The sequence below is a fragment of the Emys orbicularis genome, chromosome 1 (assembly GCF_028017835.1).
Source record: "Emys orbicularis isolate rEmyOrb1 chromosome 1, rEmyOrb1.hap1, whole genome shotgun sequence".
NCBI lineage: Eukaryota > Metazoa > Chordata > Testudines > Emydidae > Emys > Emys orbicularis.
Genome location: NC_088683.1, coordinates 336,957,298 through 336,976,990, shown reverse-complemented (window position 1 = coordinate 336,976,990; position 19,693 = coordinate 336,957,298). Strand labels below are relative to the sequence as shown.

General features: G+C 39.0%; 1 protein-coding gene across 4 annotated transcripts in view; it reads left to right on the top strand.

Moving 5' to 3' along the window:
* YAP1 (Yes1 associated transcriptional regulator) overlaps window positions 1-19,693 on the top strand; it is a 148,073-nt gene that overhangs the window by 81,801 nt on the left and 46,579 nt on the right. The gene's annotated exons all lie outside the window — the stretch shown is intronic.

Genomic DNA, 19,693 nt, shown 5'->3' with positions numbered 1-19,693 from the left:
CCAAATAATGTAGTCTACCACATATCTCCATCTGAGATAGGGTCATAATATACCTATGAAAATGCGGGGGGGCGTCTGTAAGGGATAACATGATGGGTTGTCTGCATTACAGAATTTTTCTCATGTACCTCCCGATGAGCGCTCATGTACCTCAGTTGAAAACCACTGCAATAATGGAATATAGCTAGAGTACAGTGGATTGTGGAAATCACAGATCTTGTTTAGCTGCATCATACAAACGGTCATTGAACTGTACAGAATTTTAATAATTTTCTCAGGTCATGTTTTAGCATTATGGTACTTCAGGTATTTTTTGTTTTTGTTTCAGTACAAAGTCACGATACTTTACAAAAAGTCTGCCAGTTTTAATAGGTACATTAGCTTTTCCTTGATTTCTTATCCAGATAATTTTCAGCTCCTTTGGGTGGATTTGTGAGGTATTTTTTCAGAGCTATGGAAAAACCTGTATAAAAAAGAGAGCAGATCATTGTGGTTTTCAAGCTTTAGTCTTGGACTCAGTGCAACTAAATGAAAACAGTGTGCAGATCACTGAGTAGGTCAGGCTGAGGGGATACAAAGCCTTTGAAGCTTTACAGGGGTTGACCTAACAACAACTGTGGGCCCCTTTTGGGAGAGTCATTAACTCCATGAATGCCAAATAAACACTATAGTGGAAAACTCAAACTCAGCACTTCACTTTTATTTTAAAATGGCTGCTAGAAATTTCAGCTTTTTTTTTTTTCCAACTTTGTAGTCATAAATGTTTAAATATCTGTCTGTTCTTATGAAAACCACAGAATTATCACAATTTGTTTATAAGCTGCTGACTAGCTTGTAAACAGGTTGAACCACTGTGCGACCTGAGTCAAAGGTGGGGCATATATGGGAGGCTGTCATCTTCGGCAGATCTATCCCTATTGCCCTTAATACTAGCCTTCTGAGTTGTAGTCCCATTTGTGTGTTGCAAAAGCAGTGTTAGTCATTTGAACTTCAGAATCTACTTAATATATGAATAGTAATTTGTGGTTGAAACAGGAAGTAAAGTCATTTAGAAAAATAGTGTTGCCTTTTACAATGAAAAGAGGGATGCCAATTATGTTTACTTAAGTAATCGCACAGGAAATGTATTTTGCTCTTCTTCCATGTATTGCTTTACAGTTTTGAATTATAAGAGCCTGGGTCAGCCAGCTAGAATTAAAAAAGAGAAAATGTTTTTAGCTAAGATGCATTTAATTTTTAAGAACTAATTTCAACTCCCGTAAATAGTACTGTCTCAATAGAAGGATGGAACTACTTGTCTTGAGCATACTGAAGTTCCATAAAATGTTAAGGCTGTGGCAGTTAAACTGAAAAAGGACAGAAATGTCCGAAAGATTGCATAAGGGTTTCTTACTGCATAGTTTCCCTTTTTGGGCCCACTGTGTATGTGTATCCCAGACAGGATTGAGTACGTGCCAAGGCTTTTTATTTTGTGGTTGGACTTTTAATCTGTTCCAGACCTTTTCAGTCAAAGAGCTCAAGTGTAACTGAAGGGGGCAGGAAAGGGGGGGGAACCAAAAACGCATGTGAGCTCCTCTGATCTAGAGTGACGGCAAATAGAGACAGGCTGCTAGCTGCTGTTGAGCTTAAAGGAGTTTTCCTTGAAATGTGTACAACTTCACATTCTATTGCGGTTTACGTTTTTATCATCTGTGCCAAGAAAGTATAAAATCTTATTCTTGTTCCCTTTTCCGATATGACCTCCTCCAGGCCACTCCAGCAGTGGACGTACTATAGTTTTGTTAGAGAGTCAAGGTAGGTGAGGTAATATCTTTTATTGGACCAACTTCAATTGGTGAGAGAGACAAGCTTTTGAGCTTACACAGAGCTCTTCTTCAGCTCATAGTTTTTTGACAGAGGTAACTTACTGTGCCTGATGTTTATTTTACTTTGTCATGTGCAGATCTTCAGTAAATGTGTGCTGATTTGATTGATCAAATTTGATTGATTCAAAAGCTTACCTTTCAGTGATTAGTAGGAGTTGAAAATCGTGTTTATTTCTGAGGACTGCCATGCCCTTTTGTAGCCTAATTCTTTCCACTAAGGGCTTGGCTTCCATTCATTGTTGAATATTAACACTTGAAACAAGCTACTCTAGATAAATTCAGATTCCTAAACATAAGGGGAAATTTCACTGTAATGGCAATTTTCTGTTGGCGTCTAAGTAACAACAGTAAAGAGGCATTCAGTTCACTTTCTTGATGTTGCCTCTGCAGATCCCTCACCGCATGAGCTGTGGAACACATTAGATAGTATGTGCAGGTCTGCCCCTCAGTTTCAGTGTTGTGGAAAAGATGGCATGAAAGACACTAGCTGTTGCTGAATCCCTCTCTTCTACCAGCTACTGTGCTCAGGAAGTTGATCCCCATTTCCCTATTTTGCTTTGTCCTCATCAGTTTGAAGTTTTGTTAATAGTTAAATAAGGTGCAGTTTTGTTGGTGGTGTTTTCAGTTACTGCTTTTATTCAAGAGTTCATAGGGATCTTGTCCAAGTTGCCTTGCGACTTGGTTTCTGGCACAGCTGAGCAGGAGTGGAGGATAGGCTTGAAAACCCATCTCAAACAAAAAGTCCTACTGTCCAAAGTGTTTGGGCAAGGGGTATTCATGCTGCGGCTTTGAGACTTGCACTGTGTTCATGCCTCAGGCCAGCCTGGAAAGAAGCACAGTTTGAGAGCAGTCTGCAAAGGCAAATGGATTGAAGAGAAATTACCTTGAAACAATACCCCAGGTCTGAGTGGGTCAGTTCTGAAATCTAAAGGCTCCAAATCCAAGAGAAGAAGCTTGGATATGACACTGGAGTATCGGAGACTCTGATATAAGGTCTTTTAAGTGTTGGATTTGAGGTCTTCGAATCCATCACTCTGACAAAATGCTGTTGTCTGGACTTGGATCTTAGTCCTCAAAGCTGGTGTCCACAGCTATGGAGGGAAGGGTCTTGTCATGCCCCACCACAAGCAGTCATTTCAGATTATGGATGACCAAAGGAATTAGGCCTTCCTCAGACCTGGAACAGTAGGATCCTTTGCACTAGTAAGGCACTTGGAACAGTTTCACTGCACATACCCTTCTGTGGGGCCTCTGCATATGCACAGTGGGACTTGTAGGGTCAGCCTTCAGTCATGAGTCCTCCATTAGTGTCTCCTGCAGAAGCATCTTTCTGACAGAATAGTTGATACCTTGGATTTAAGTTCCAAGACCTCTATTTTGAGGAAAATGGGAGGAGTTTATGAGAAGAGTATGACTGTATCTAAAGGGTATAGATTTTCTGATAATTATACTCCTTGGTCTGGCCATCCTACCTGTCTGTCTGCTGCTAGGCAGTTATAGGCTTTGCCTTGGATTTTGGCAATTTGAACTCCAGCTCCTCTTGTTTCTTATACTTTTTCCAGAGGCTATTTCAGCAAAAGGGATACAGGATCAGGCTGACAATAGGTATAAATCGCTTTTTCCAAGTGTTCTAGACCACTGGAGGAGCTTTTTCTCTCACCATGAAAGGTCCTCAGATTCTGCATTACTAAGGGGATGACTGTTAAGAACAAGTTTCTCAGTCTTCACCATTGTCCTTGGATGATTCTCCTCTGGGAGAAATGAGAAAAATGTAGGATCTGAGAGGTTGGGATAGTTCGGTTTTCTGATATTCATCTCATCTAGGTGGAAAGCAAATCACATAAGTGTGTTGGAGTTGACTGAGTGGGGCAGAACTGCTTTTCCAATACATTTAGGGTTTGTAAAGCCAATGAAGGAGCTATGGACTCATTCAGCTGCAGTGCTACAAGTTTCCAGGAAACCCCTTTTGTACCAGATACCCAAGGAGGGCTTTAAACTACTTTTTAAGCATCCTTCCCTGGTCTCCTTCACAATATTTGTGGCCTCAGAAGGATTTAGGCCTTTCAGAGATCTTTTTTGTGCTCCTGTGGGCAGGGAATCTAAGAACATGGATCAATTTGTGAAGAAAGCATATTTCTGGATTTCTTTAACTTTAAGGCCAGCCAACTGTTAGGCTCTTATGAGCCTCTATAATTATATCTTATGGGTTAAATTTTCTGCATGAGTCGAATAGATGCCTGGGAGGGAAAATATTTGAGGTTTTGTCCACCATCAAAGAAGATAAGTTGGTGTGATGGTATTATTCTTTAAGAGCCTCATATAATATTTTTGACTTTGGAACCTGGTCTCTGGCAATGGTGGCAGTTTGGAGATGTTTTTAGCTGCAGATGTTAGGACTGTCTTCTAAAGTACAGGCAAAGATACTTTGCTTTTTGATGATACTAATCTGTTCATGACGATGACTGGTGTTGAACTTAGTTTTTTCATTTTTTCCATCAGAAATCATCCATTAGCTTTTTGGTCTGTCTAAGGTATCCTGGATCTCTTATGTTTCAGAGGTCCTGATACCAGTCTCCGCCCTTGTTGCCTCACTCCAGTTGGTTTCCACTTGACAGTTTCATGTGGGAGTCTGTGTTGGCATCCAGAATAAAACTCTGCAATCTGACCCCAACTCGATGGGACCTGACTACATGTGTTAGGTCGGGTCAGAAAACAACCTGATGCTCTCAGGCTCAGGTTGGGTCAGTTGCCCCTGATGATCTGCTGCTGCTCCTGGGCTTGGCGTGGTAGTAGTGTGTGTCCCGCTCCTGCTGGCCTTTGCCATCTTGCTGCAGAGTGAGTATGCTGACGAATAGCCACGCCCCTCACTGTGCAGCACACACAGTGCCACTGCTGGCAGGAATAGGGTAGGCTATAAGGAATGGGATGGAGAATAGTACAGAAAAGCACTATGCCATTAAGTACCTCAGTGGTATTCCCTCACTTGGAATACTGTGTTCAGTTCTGGTCACCCCCTGCCAAGAAAGATTGGGGGAGGGGGTGTTTCAGAAGCATGCTGCCACAATGATTAGGAACATGGAAGAGGGATTGAAGAGAGTGGAGGTAGTTTACCTTAGTAAGGAAATTAATAAGAGGGGATAAAAGCTTACAAAATAATGAATACAGAAATTAGAGTGAGGTTTTCTTTTCTCCCCCCACCCTCCCATCTTTTAATAACGTTGAGGGGAGCAAATTCAAAACTGATAAAAGGAAATATCAGTTTGTGACACTCATTGCCAGAGGATATCAATGAGACAGAAAGCTTAGGATTCAGATAGGGTTTAGATTAGATATTTATGAATAACAAGAAGATCCAGATTTAAATTAATGAATATTTTTAAAAAAGCCGTAGAATGATATAAAAACTCAAGCTTTGAAGTATCAGCCAATCTCTAATTACTGGGGGTTAGAAGGAAACTTTCTCTGGGGGCAGGTTATCCCATAGTTGCCCGCTTCAGCATTTGTATTTCTAAAATAGCTACTACTGTAGAGTTAGAGATATGATATTGGACTGGATGGAACACTAGACTGGCTCATGGGACTTCTAGCTGGTTCTCAATGGGTTTATGGAGGCCCACTTCGAACATTTGGGAGTCTCCATCTTTTGATGAAGGGAAAACATAAGAATGGCCATCCTAGGTCAGACCAAAGGTCCATCTAGCCCAATATCCTGTCTTCCGACAATGGCCAATGCCAGGTGCCCCAGAGGGAATGAACAGAACAGGTAATCATCAAGTGATCCATCCCCTGTTGCCCATTCCCAGCTTCTGGCAAACAGAGGCTAGGGACATCAGTCAGGATTGTTTTAGCTGCATGCTGTATGGCATACTTGCTTTACAGTGTTTCATAAAAACAAAGTTGAATTGTGACTTATCTAAAAACTTTAACTTAAGGTGGTCTCAGGTTTTTATTTTTGCTGTCTGTCTTTTCCAAAGCCTCATGATCTATCAAGCAAAGCCAGATTACATAGTTTGAATGCAGAAAAGAAGATTGATTATGTTGCTCAATGAATGTGTGCGCGTGTCCCCTAACAGTGTTACTGTTTTCCATATATCGGTGTCTCATGTTAGGGCAAGTAACATCTTTTTGGACCTGCAGAAGAGGTAACACGTTCTGAGAAACAAAAAGTTACTGGTTAGCAATCTTCTTTTCCTGCATCTCCTAATAATAGTAAATGTGTACTCTTGCTTTTAATGGGGGGGGGGGGGGGGGAAATAATGTTTCAAATGTTTTGTGCATTTTAAAGGTCTGTTTATTTCTGTGTAAAGGGAAAGGATTATTTGAAGCAACCATTAAATCTATTAAATCTGAGATAGTTGTGCAAAATGCACAATATAGAATGTATACATATTAATAAAAATATGCTGTTCCCTATTAGTGAATTCTACATCAAATTCCTCAGCCAGTGATATTGGTGCATCCATTGCTGGTAATTGATATCCTGATCTGTGCTCCTGAGGAAGCACCAACCTTTTGTTTGTTTTTTTCATTTTTGCCTGATACTTTGAGGACAAGACAAAATAAAATATCTTGAATATTTTATTATAGAAATATTAATGAAACTGCTATAGAAATAATCTGACTCTTTGAGTATTCATATTTAGTAGACTAAATCAAAATAAACCTGTGTTTAAGCCAAAATAAGTGTCCCTACAGCCTTTTGGACCAGTTTAACTAATTTTGGTTTAAAATAGCACTTGAAGTTAAACTGACACAATTTTTTTCATATATACAAACCTTTAACCAGTTTCCAGTCTGGCAGAATTGTACCTCCCAACTCCTTAGTTTCCTTATAGCCTCTTGTTAGAAATTTTGCCAAATGCTTTTAAAATCCAAATAAAATTTTACTGGGTTTCTTTTCACTGTTTATTTTTTGTTGGCATGCTCAAAGAGTTCTAGTAGTCCAAGAGGCCCATTTTCCCAGTATAGATGTCTAGGCTGGTATTTGCCCCATTATATCACGTTTAGACAATTATTTTATAAGCTTTTCATGTGGTAAGAGAGAAGTGTGTGTGTGTGTGTGTGTGTGTGTGTGTGTGGATATAGATATGTAAATATAGCTATGCAAAGTTTGGCAAATAGAAAGTAGGTGTCTCAGATTCACTAAGGGCCTTGTCTACACACACAAGTTGCACCACTGTAACTATGTGAATTGTGGCTTGGTCTATCAGGGCTTGTCTGCCCCCTGTTGAATTCCTCAGCATCCTGATACCTCTGCACAAGGTAAACCTATTCAGAATGGCTACGAACAAGACTTAAGCCCAGGCTACACTTAAAAATTTGATCAACTTAGCTATGTCACTCGGCTGTGAAAATTTTTGCACTCTGAGTGCCATAGTTAGGTCAACCTAACCCCGATGGACACGTGGCTAGGTCAATGGAAGAATTCTTCTGTTGACCTAGCTACTGCTTTTGGCAGGTGGATTAACTACATCAATGGCAAAACCCCTTCCCTCAATGTACGAAGCATCAACACTATGGCACTCCAGTGATGCAGCTGCAGCACCATAGCTGTGCAGCTGTAGCGTAGACATACCCGTAGTCCTCCAGAGGCCTAGAAGGAGACACTTACCAAAGAGGAGATACCAGGCCACTTAAGAAGGCTTGGCTTCTGCTTCTGAGGGGCAGTGCTAAGTGAGACTGGGACAGAGGAGATCAGGGCCTTGCCCCAAGAGCTTTAACTAAATGCTTGCATGTGAGTTTTGTTTGGCTGTCTGTGCCATTAAATAAATTCTGATCTTATTATTTTGTTACTTAACTGTTTAGAGACTGATGCCGATCCTATGGCACAGGCCACCCCACTTCAAGCAGGTGACCAAAACTTGTGGACTACAGCAGGAAGTGCCTCCAGTGCCATACTTGGCCCTGCATGGAGGTGAGGGGGACACTACAGAGCAGCCCCAGCTGCCACATTGGTATAACCGTATGCCTTTAGTGTGGCTGTAGTGTTAGGTGTCTACAAGTACTTTATATCAGAATAGCTATTCCTCTATGAGAAGGGGAATAAGCTACACTGTTTTACTGCTGTAACTGCATCCATATTGGGGAGTGTACCAGTATAACTATTTAGGTTAAAAAAAAAATCACACCCCTAACCGAAGTAATTATATCAGTACAAAATTTGTGTAGACAGCAGCTTTGCACATTTTAGAACAGGACAACTGACCTTGGATTGGGAAGGAGATTGAGGGTGCATGACTCTCCCTGAGATTATTAGTATTTAATAGTATTGCTTCAATTGTGTATATAACTTTTACACCCAAACTACAACAGGAGGGTAGAAAGTTGTAGTAGCTTCATTCATGTTCGGTACTGTTTTTGAGAGCAAGGCTGTGGAATGCTATCTTATATATCATGATTCTTACAAAATGGTGCTACCTAAAACATTATAAAACTTTTAGTGATTTTTCTATGAGCTTCAGATTTCTTGCATTTTCACATATTCCAGCTGTTACTGTTGGACTCTTGGTATATAAGTGATGTACATTAATTTATAAATAACTACCTAGTCATTAAGAGAAATGTCTGTACTGTTTTAAAAAGTATAATCACCTTAATTTTCAATTAATTTTTAATTAAATGAAGAGACTGGAAGCTGCCATCTAGCCTGTCTTCTGGCCTAATTTGTGGAATAGGAAGTGAGTGATGTGTAGTGTGTGACTGCACAAAGGACAATGAGGACAACTAACACTACTATGTGTAAGAAATTTTTGTATTCTCATTTATTTAATATTGAGAATTACTTATGATACATCTATTTTGCTAGATCTTAAGCTGAGAGCTACACTGATTTACATCAGCTGAAAGTCAGGCCCACTGAATCATCTAAACTTACATTTCTACTAGTATATAGAACTTGTCCTAAGACAATCTAATCTAATGAGTGTCATTTTTCTCAAGTCTATTAGGTGCATTCGCCTACTGAATAGCACTCCTTTAACACAAATGTGCTGCTTGGAAGTAACAGCATTCTTTGGAGGCATGTCAGATCCTTTCAGTTATATCGATAAAACAAGGACAAATGTCTATTTTAAATTGTTCTGAAAATTCAGTTTTTAAATAGTACTCGGGTATCTAAAGGCGTTCAAAGAAACTTTAGTTTATTTTGAACTGCATAGATGTCGCATCATTCAGGAACAGATTATAGCCATTTGCACTTGCTGCTCAATCGTGTTTATATTTGAAGTGTTTCTGCCTGCCTGTGCTATAGAAAATGCAACTTCTTTTAAGAGTGAAATTTAAAGTAGTGGAGTGAGTATACTCCACAAGATTACTGTTGAGTGCCACATACAAACAAATCTAGAAGTCGGTGAACCAATTGCAACAGCATTTTTTCCTAGTTTTAGTTATAAATTAATTAGGGGTAACAGGGCAGTCATTGATACTGTAAAATCATGGAAGTTGGCCACAAATCCTGTTATACTGTTTTAGGATACAAAAGGGACAGTTCTTAATTGATGTTTGCAAAGAATGGCAGCCTTGTTTAAAGAAAACTAATTTCAAAAACCTGCCTACATTCATTTCATATTCTCAAAATATCTATTGCCCTAGTAACAGAAGAACTAAAAGAAACCAAATCTCACTTGAACATAAATAAGAATGGCAGATGTAAATGTATTGAAGTCATAGTTATGGGTAAGTTATTAGAAGAATAGACATAGTAGGAAAAACTTAGTCTCAACCAAATATTCAATACAGGAATGTGTACAGTGATTACTTACCTTCTAAAATTGCCTACTGTGAGACCATGTAACTAGAGATAGGTTTCAAGTATCAGGGGGTAGCCGTGTTAGTCTGTATCTACAAAAACAATAAGGAGTCTGGTGGCACCTTAAAGACTAACAGATTTATTTGGGCATAAGCTTTCGTGGGTAAAAACCTCACTTCTGCATCCTAAGAAGTGAGGTTTTTACCCACGAAAGCTTATGCCCAAATAAATCTGTTAGTCTTTAAGGTGCCACCAGACTCCTTGTTGTTTTTAGAGATAGGTTTAAGCATCAGTCTTCATCCAGTTTTCCCCCAAATTCCAGGATATTCAAATTAATCTGCAAAACAGAGTTGCTAACAGTGAAAGCACTTCATTATGCTCTTTTTAACTTAGTGTTCATAATACTGTTTTTCATAAACCATTTTGTTTTCCTTGAAAGATAAGAACAAACAAAAGACAAGTGCAAAGTACAGTAGAATCTCAGAGTTATGAACACCTCAGGAATGGAGGTTCGGAACTCTGAAATGTTCGGAACTCTGAACAAAACAAAACTTTCAACAGTTTACAACTAAATATTGACTTAATACAGTTTTGAAACTTTACCATGCAGAATAAAAACTTTTAACCATCTTAATTTAAATTAATCAAATACAGAAACAGTTTCCTTACCTTGTCAAATCTTTTTTAAACTTTCCCTTTATTTTTTTAGTACTGTACAGTACTTGCGCTTTTTTTGGTTTCTGCTACTGCTAATTGCGTACTTCTGGTTGCAAATGAGGTGTGTGGTTGACCAGTCAATTCATTGGTTCTATTGTACTGCACTTAAGAAGGAAAGCTCCAATGCATGAATACAAAATGGGGATTAACTGGCCTGGGGGTAGTACTGCAGAAAAGGATCGGAGTTGATAGTGGGTTACAAATTGAATATGAGCTAACAGTGTGGTGCAGTTGTGAAAAAGGCTAATATTCTGGGATGTATTAACAGAAGTGTCCTATATTTAGGGCCCTTCATTTTCAGTTTTTATTTTTATTAAGTCTGTCAAATAATTGCAGTTAACTCGCACGATTAACTCAAAAAAGATAATCGCGATTAACTGCAGTTTTAATCGCACTGTTAAACAATAGAATACCAATTGAAATGTATTACATATTTTGGATGTTTTTCTACATTTTCATATATATTGTATTCTGTGTTGTAATTAAAATCAAAGGGTATGTTATTTTTGATTACAAATATTTGCACTGTAAAAATGATAAACAAAAGAAATAGTATTTTTCAGTTCACCTCATATAAGTACTGTAGTGCAATCTCTTTGTCGTGAAAGTACAACTTACAAATGTAGATTTTTTTTGTTACATAACTGCATTCAAAACTAAAAAATATAAAACGTCAAGCCTGCAAGTCCACTCACTCCTACTTCCTGTTCAACCAATTGCTAAGACAAACAAGTTTGTTTATATTTGCAGGAGATAATGCTGCCCTCTTATTTACAATGTCACCAGAAAGTGAGAGCAGGCATTTGCATGGTACTTTTGTAGCTGGCATTGCAAGGTATTTACGTGCCAGATATGCTAAACATTCGTATGCCCCTTCATGCTTCAGACACCATTCCAGAGGCCATGCTTCCATGCTGATGACGCCTGTTAAAAAAATATAATGCATGAATTAAATTTGTGACTGAACTCCTTGGGGGAGAAATGTATGTCCCCTCCTCTGTTTTACCCGCATTCTGCCATATATTTCATGTTATAGCAGTCTCGGCTGATGACCCAGCACATGTTATTCATTTTAAGAACACTTTCACAGCAGATTTCACAAAACGCAAAGAAGGTACCAATGTGAGATTTCTAAAGATAGCTACAGAACTCGATCCAAGGTTTAAGAATCTGAAGTGCTTTCCAAAATCTGAGAGGGACGAGGTGTGGAGCATGCTTTCAGAAGTTTTAAAAGAGCAACACTCTGGCGCAGAAACTACAGAACTCGAAACACCAAAAAAGAAAATCAACCTTCTGCTGGTGGCATCTGACTCAGATAATGAAAATGAACATGAGTTGGTCCTCACTGCTTTGGGTGGTTATCGAGCAGAACCCGTCATCATCATGGACGCATGTCCCCTGGAATGGTGGTTGACGCATGAAGGGACTTGCGAATGTTTAGCGCAATGTTTGTAATGGCTCAGCCATTCCCAGTCCTTATTCAATCCTGAGTTGATTGTATCTAGTTTGCATATCAGAAACTGGAATTGATATGCAAACTAGATACAATCAACTCAGGATTGAATAAGGACTGGGAATGGCTGAGCCATTACAAACATTGAATGTATCTCCTCTTGTAAGTATTCTCACACTTCTTATCAAACTGTGTGTACTGAGCTATCTTGATTATCACTTCAGAAGTTTTTTTCTCTTACTTAATTGGCCTCTCAGAGTTGGTAAGACATCTCCCACCTGTTCATGCTCTCTGTATGTGTGTATATATATCTCCTCAATATATGTTCCACTCTATATGCATCCGAAGAAGTGGGCTGTAGCCCACGAAAGCTTATGCTCTAATAAATTTGTTAGTCTCTAAGGTGCCACAAGTACTCCTGTTCTTTTTTCTAAGTATAACTGTGGTCCTGCCTCAGTTCTGGGATGAAGTGGATCAGTGGTTCTCAACCAGGGGTACACAGACATCTTCCAGAGGGTACTTCAACTCATCTAGATATTTGCCTACTTTTACAACAGACTACATAAAAAGTACTAGCAAAGTCAGTGCAAACTAAAATTTCATACAATGACTTGTTTATATTGCTCTTTATACTATACACTCAAATGTAAGTACAATATATATTCCAATTGATTTAATTTATAATTATATTGTAAAAATGAGAGGCAATTTTTCAGTCAGTGTGCTGTGACACTTTTTTGTATTTTTATGTCTGATTTTATAAGCAAGTAGCTTTTCGGTGAGGTGAAACTTGGGGGTATGCAAGACAAATCAGACTCATGAAAAGGGGTACAATAGTCTGAAAAGGTTGAGAGCCACTGAACTAGATGACCTCTGGAAATCCCTTCCAGCCCCACATTTCTATGATCCTATGAAAATATTCTGTAAAGGGATCCACAAGGATGACTTGCATCTTTCATAAACAAAAAATTGCAGTACCAAACTTTTGTAAAAAGGCATACTTGAAATATGTTTTAAAGAGTTTTGATGCTACTTTCTACCAATCCCACTAACTTTTGTCTTTACAATCACATTTTCCTATTAAGAAAAAAAATCATCCTTGTTATGTGAAAAGGGCACTAAATATTGTGTGTGTTTATATCACAAAATGCTGTCAAATGCACAACATAAACTGAGAAAATATAGAAGTAATTTTTTTCTTCAGTAGCAATGGTCTTACTGTTATGAGTAACAAGTTAAAATTTTAGACCATAGTGTGACCTTTTGTAAGCTGATGGTGTTCCTTTTAAATAATAAATTTGGAGAATACAGGTAGCTTGACTTTTGAAGGGTGAAGTGATTAATACACAGATGAATGTTTGACTTGGTTTTACCTATTCTCCTTATAGATTACCTAGAAAGGTACTTAAACACAAATCTGCAGGAGGAATCTCTGTGGCTGTAAACTGGCAACAGTCCTGTGTCAGATTACACCAGCAGAGAACTGGCCCCTTATGTCTGTGAATTGTAATAATTCTCTGCCTTGCTCTTTGAAAAGCCAGTGAGCAATAATTGTTTACCCCATTTTCTCATTAAAATAGGTGAAGGGTCATCTAAATCTTCCCATAACTTTGAGTATTCATTATCTACTGCAAGTATATGCTATTTGTTGGTGAGTGAGGATAGAACAGTTAATGCCTTATATTTAAACAGCACCCTCAAACCATTCCAAAACGCATGGTATATTAGGGTTACCATATTTTAAGTGTCCAAAAAGAGGACACTCCACGGGACCCCAGCCCCACCCCAACTCTGCCCCGCCCCCAAAGTCCCCGCCCCAACTCCACCCCCTCCCCTGAACACTTCGCCCCCCTGCTCCTCCCCCTCCCCTGCTTCCCGCGAACATTTGATTCGCGGGAAGCCTGAAACAGGCAGGCAGCAGGTAAGCTGGGGCGGGGGGGGGGGGCGCGCGAGGAGGCGCGGCACAGTCCAGCCCCCCCAGCCAGGCCCCCCCAGCCGAGCAGCTCCCTCTGGCGGCCGGCCCCGGCCAAGAGGCTCTGGCCCCAGCCTCTCTGGCCCGGCTTGGCTCGGGCCCTGGGGCGTCGGCCCCGGTTCCAGCCGAGCAGCTCCGGCCCAGCCCCAGTCCCAGCGGCTCCGGCCAGCTCGGCTCGGGCCCCGGTTCCGGCCCAGCGGCTCCAGCCTGGCCCTGGCAGAGCAAGCAGCGCCGTCCGGCAGACCGAGTGGCACCGGCCGACAGAGCGAGCGGCGCCGGCTCCGGCCCCAGCGGCTCCAGCCCGGACCCAAGCCCCACGACCCCTCCCTCCCTATTTTCCCGGACACGTCCAACTTTTTGACAATTCCCCCCGGACGGGGATTTGAGGACCAAAAAGCCGGACATGTCCGGGAAAATCCGGACGTATGGTAACCCTACATATATGTTAGAACTGACTGTAGTCAACAAATCATGGAGGTAAGCCATGTTATAGCGGCAAGTGCATAACACAAAAAAACTTTATACTGTCTCTAGTTCCCTGATTTAAAAAAAAAAAAAAAAACATACTAGTTCCCCTCCCCCAAATCCTCTTCTCTTCCCTTAGAAACAAAGCCATGTTTGTTCTTTTTCTGCCTGTGAGGTCTTTGCTGCCTGCCCTGTATGGGTGCAGAGCCCCATATTTAAATACTTTCCATACCCAAGAAAGGTAAGAAACCGGATACACCAGGAAACTGATAAATCCCAGCTCTAATAGATAAATGACGTTGTTTGCCTTTGAACTAAAGCCATTTAAAATGAGCGCTGTGTGTAAGGATCATCACAAGACCATTTGAGTCTGTAAGTGGCAATCAAGGTGCACAAAAACAAATATGCTTACATGAGATCATACTGATAAAGCTTATTTAGGTAGCTTTTACTGTGCAGATTTCAGCACTCTTTCCTTGCTTGGTCACACTCATTGTTTCTTATCTGAATGTTTAGAGCAAAAACAAAAGCTTGCCCCAAGGTGATAGTTTGGATATGTAATTAAGAGTTAAAAGTTTTAAAGATTATAAAAACATGTTAATTTTCCTTGTCATTTTGTTTGAAGCAAGGTGTCTTCACTGCTAGTCAGGGTGGAGAAATCAATTATTTTAAAAGATTTTTTTTTTATTTTTATTTTTTTAAATCTGTTTAAAATGAAATCTGAATTTAATACAAAAGGTGTTAAGGCCTAGATTTATAATCTTTTTAACTGTTTAAATAAATAAATATGCTGAATCCTTGAGACTATCAAAATCTTTCTATATAAAGAAAGAATCAGGAGAAAAACATCTCCCGTTTGAAGTCAAGCTTTATAAATAGGTCAGCCTAAGCAACTTAGGAGTCTGTCTTATTTTCAAGAGACTTAGGCAAGACAAGGAATTTAAACTCCAGTCACTTTTACTTAGGCATATTTGAAAATTTTCCCAGGCTGACCTGAAATAATCAGTTTAATTCACTGACTAGAGTTAATCCTTCTGCTTAATAAATCATTTAGTTGTAAATGTGAAACGTATTTTGGATACATAAACTTCTCTTATCAAAACATTTTAATCAAAATATATTTTATATGCTGTTGTGTGTCTAATTAAAATTCCTGTTACCCTCCGAATGCAGCTTGACACAAGTAATGAGCAAAAAGTTAATTATCTAGTAAACAAGCAAAATATCGTTCCAATGTTCTAAAAGTTCAGTTGAAAAGAATCTGAAAAGATTAAGCTATATAGTTCCTTCAATAAATGTATCTAGTTATAGTGTGTACCGTCTTAGGTAGCAAAAAGATGAACCAAATCTAGTGCAAAGGCTCTACTTAGTTGTAAATCAGGGTCTTTTAAGGGTTACACCAACCAATGAGAGAATGCACCTTTCTTTAGAAAATAACTGAAGTACAAATGGAACAGTTGATTAAAATTGATTATTTAAACTGAGGCTTTCCACGTGGTGATTTAAATCGCCTTGATTTAAATCAATTCACCCAGCTCCTAGTATTAAATATCCTGTTTGAAAACAGAATTGGAAGCAGTAAATTCTGATTTTTCTCTTGAAAATTAAAAATAATATACTTGTTAAAGTCATTATTTGAATTTAGAGGTTTTCTTCCTTTTTATGTTAGCTGCAATCATGGTGGAATTAAAATTGTTTTTTAAAGTATAATTTTTAATTTTCAAAATTTAACTTAAATTTTGTTTATTCTAGTTCTTCCCATATTAGAGTAAAATTGGTTATGTGGATGATTTGTACTTGTTTCTTCAATTAGTTTCCTACGGTTAGTAGAATGTCAGATTTTACAGGGGGGTTTTCCTACTGAGAAGTTTCACACTTAAAAATGCTCATCTGTGTTGGAAAGAGACAAGTCCATGGTCTTAATTTAATGGTCGTACTGTGAGAAATAACAAAACTGACAAGTAGGGCTGTCAAGCAATTAAAATTAATTGTGATTAACCGCGCGATTAAAAAAATAATTGCGATTGCTGTTAAATAATAGAATACCATTTATTTAAATATTTTAGATGTTCTCTACATTTTCAAATATATTTATTTTAATTACAACGCAGAATACAAAGTGTACAGTTGCTCACTTTATATTTATTTTTTGATTACAAGTATTTGCACTGTAAAAAAAAAAAAAAAAAAAAAGTATTTTTCAGTTCTCCTAATACAAGTACTGTAGTGCAATCTCTTTATCAGGAAAGTTGAACTTACAAATATAGAATTATGTACAAAAACCTGCATTCAAAAATAAAATAAGATAAAATTTTTAGAGCCTGCAAGTCCACTGTTCAGCCAGTTGCTCAGACAAATAATTTTGTTTATATTTGCAGGAGACCATGCTGCCCGCTTCTTCTTTACAGTGTCACCTGAAAGAGAGAACAGGTGTTCTCATGGCACTGTTGTAGCCGGCGTTGCAAGATATTTATGTGCCAGATGTGCTAAAAATTCATATGTCCCTTCATGCTTCAACCACCATTCCAGGGGACATGCGTCCATGCTGATGAAGGGGTTCTGCTCAATAACCATCCAAAGCAGTGCGGATCGACGCATGTTCATTTTCATTATCTGAGTCAGATGCCACCAGCAGAAGGTTGATTTTCTTCTTTGGTGGTTCGAGTTCTGTAATTTCTGCATCAGGGTGTTGCTCTCTTAAAACTTCTGAAAGCATGCTCCACACCTCATCCCTCTCAGATTTTGGAAAGCACTTCAGATTCTTAAACCTTGGATCGAGTGCTGTAGCTAACTTTAGAAATCTCACATTGGTACTTTCTTTGCGTTTTGTGAAATCTGCAGTGAAAGTGTTCTTAAAACGAACAATGTGCTGGGTCATCAGCCGAGACTCCTGTAACATGAAATATTATGGCAGAATGTGGGTAAAACAGAGCAGGGGACATACAATTCTCCCCCAAGGAGTTCAGTCACAAATTTAATTAACACATTATTTTTTTAACGGGTGTCATCAGCATGGAAGCATGTACTCTGGAATGGTGTCCGAAGCATGAAGGGGCATACAAATGTTTAGCATATCTGGCACGTAAATACCTTGCAATGCCAGCTACAAAAGTGCCATGCCTGTTCTCACTTTCTGATGACATTGTAAATAAGAAGAGGGCAGCAGTATCTCCCGTAAATGTAAACAAACTTGTTTGTCTTAGCAATTGGCTGAACAAGAAGTAGGACAGAGTGGACTTGTAGGCTCTGAAGTTTTACCGTTTTTTTTTTTTTTGAGTGCAGTTACGTAACAAAAATCTACATTTGTAAGTTGCTCTTTCACGACCGAGATTGCACTGCAGTACTTGTATGAGGTGAAAAGAAAAATACTGTTTCTTTTGTTTATCATTTTTACAGTGCAAATATTTGTAATGAAAAAAATATACACTTTGATTTCAATTATAATACAGAATACAATATATATGAAAATGTAGAAAAACATCCAAAATATTTAATAAATATAAATTGGCATTTTATTATTTAACAGTGTGATTAAAACTGTGATTAATTTTTTTGAGCTAATCGCATGAGTTAACTGCGATTAATCGACAGCCCTACTGATAAGCAAATATCCCATGCTATATTAACAACCAACACCATCTTCAATCAATATATTGAATTTACATAAGCCAAGAAAGCTAAAATGCTTTAACCAAACTGATGGAGAAGTATAGCTGAAGTCACTGGGATTTCTATTACTAAATCACTAAGGTGATTTTGCAAATCCTGTCTGTAAGTGCCTAAATATGGGTTTGGAGTCTTAGTTTAGGCTTCTATTTTTGAATATTTAGATCTTTTTATAAAATAAAATTCACAATACCTTCGTTAATGTATTGAAAGTCTAAATAACTTTTCTTTAACATTGAAGCAGCTTTCTTTAAAAAATGACACCAATTTTAAGTCATTGAGAGATAAAATTTAAATTAAAATACAGTTGTAACCCCAGATGCTGCAAGCACTTTGAGCACAGGATTAGTCCCATTGAGGTCAGTGACACTATTTGTGTGTGTAAACTTGCATACCTGCGGAAATGGTTGTGGGATCAGGGCCCTGCTCTTCAACATTCTGTTTTTTCCTACAGCAGTTACCAATCCCAGTATTCAGAGTAGCAGCCGTGTTAGTCTGTATCCGCAAAAAGAATAGGAGTATTTGTGGCACCTTAGAGACTAACAAATTTATTTGAGCATAAGCTTTCGTGGGCTAAAATCCACTTCATCGGATGCATGCAGTGGAAAATACAGTAGGAAGATAGATATATATATAGATATATATATATACAGAGAACATGAAACAATGGGTGTTACCATACACACTATAAGGAGAGCGATCAGTTAAGGTGAGCTATTACCAGCAGGGGGGGGGGGGGGGGAAACTTTTTGTAGTGGTAATCAAAATGGCCCATTTCCAGCAGTTGACAAGAAGGTGTGAGAAACCGTAGAGGGGAAAACTAAACATGGGGAAATAGTTTTACTTTGTGTAAAGAGCAACAGAGGGTCCTGTGGCACCTTTAAGACTAACAGAAGTATTGGGAGCATAAGCTTTCGTGGGTAAGAACCTCACTTCTTCAGATGCAAGAAGTGAGGTTCTTACCCACGAAAGCTTATGCTCCCAATACTTCTGTTAGTCTTAAAGGTGCCGCAGGACCCTCTGTTGCTTTTTACAGATTCAGACTAACACGGCTACCTCTCTGATACTTACTTTGTGTAGTTACCCATCCACTCCCAATCTTTATTCAAGCCTAATTTAATGGTGTCCAATTTGCAAATTAATTCCAATTCAGCAGTCTCTTGTTGGAGTCTGTTTTTGAAGCTTTTCTGTTGCAAAATTGCGACTTTTAGGTCTGTAATCAAGTTCGGGGATCGATTTATTATGTCTAGACGAGATGCAATAAATCGATCCCCGATTGCTCCCGCCGATCCGGCGGCTAGTTTGGACGTACCCAAAGAAGCACCAGACCTTGCCAGAACAACAGATGCAAAACCTGTAGGCTTATCTCCACTGCTATGATGATCAACACAACACACCTTTCAAGATCCCTGGGTCCTACATGTGCCTATCACAACATGTGGTGTACCTCATCCATGCACTAAATGCCCCAGTAACAACTATGTGGGTGAAATCAGACAATCACTACGCTCTTGAATGAACTCTCATAGAAAAATGATAAAAGACAAACACATCAGATCACCTGTGGGTGAACTAGCAAATAGGAACAGCGAACAGGGGAGTTTTAAAAGGGAGTTTTCCAGGTGAAGGAGTAGCAACTACGTTACCCTTGTGGTGAGTTTGTTGTCTGTTTGTGTGCTTGCTGCTTGACTGTAGTGTATAGTGTGGACTCTTTGGGGGTGGGGGGAACGGCTGTGTGCTGAGCCTAGTGGCTTGCTAGGCAAGGCTGAGAGCTTCTTAACAAAGCTTTGATTCCTAATCCCTTTAGG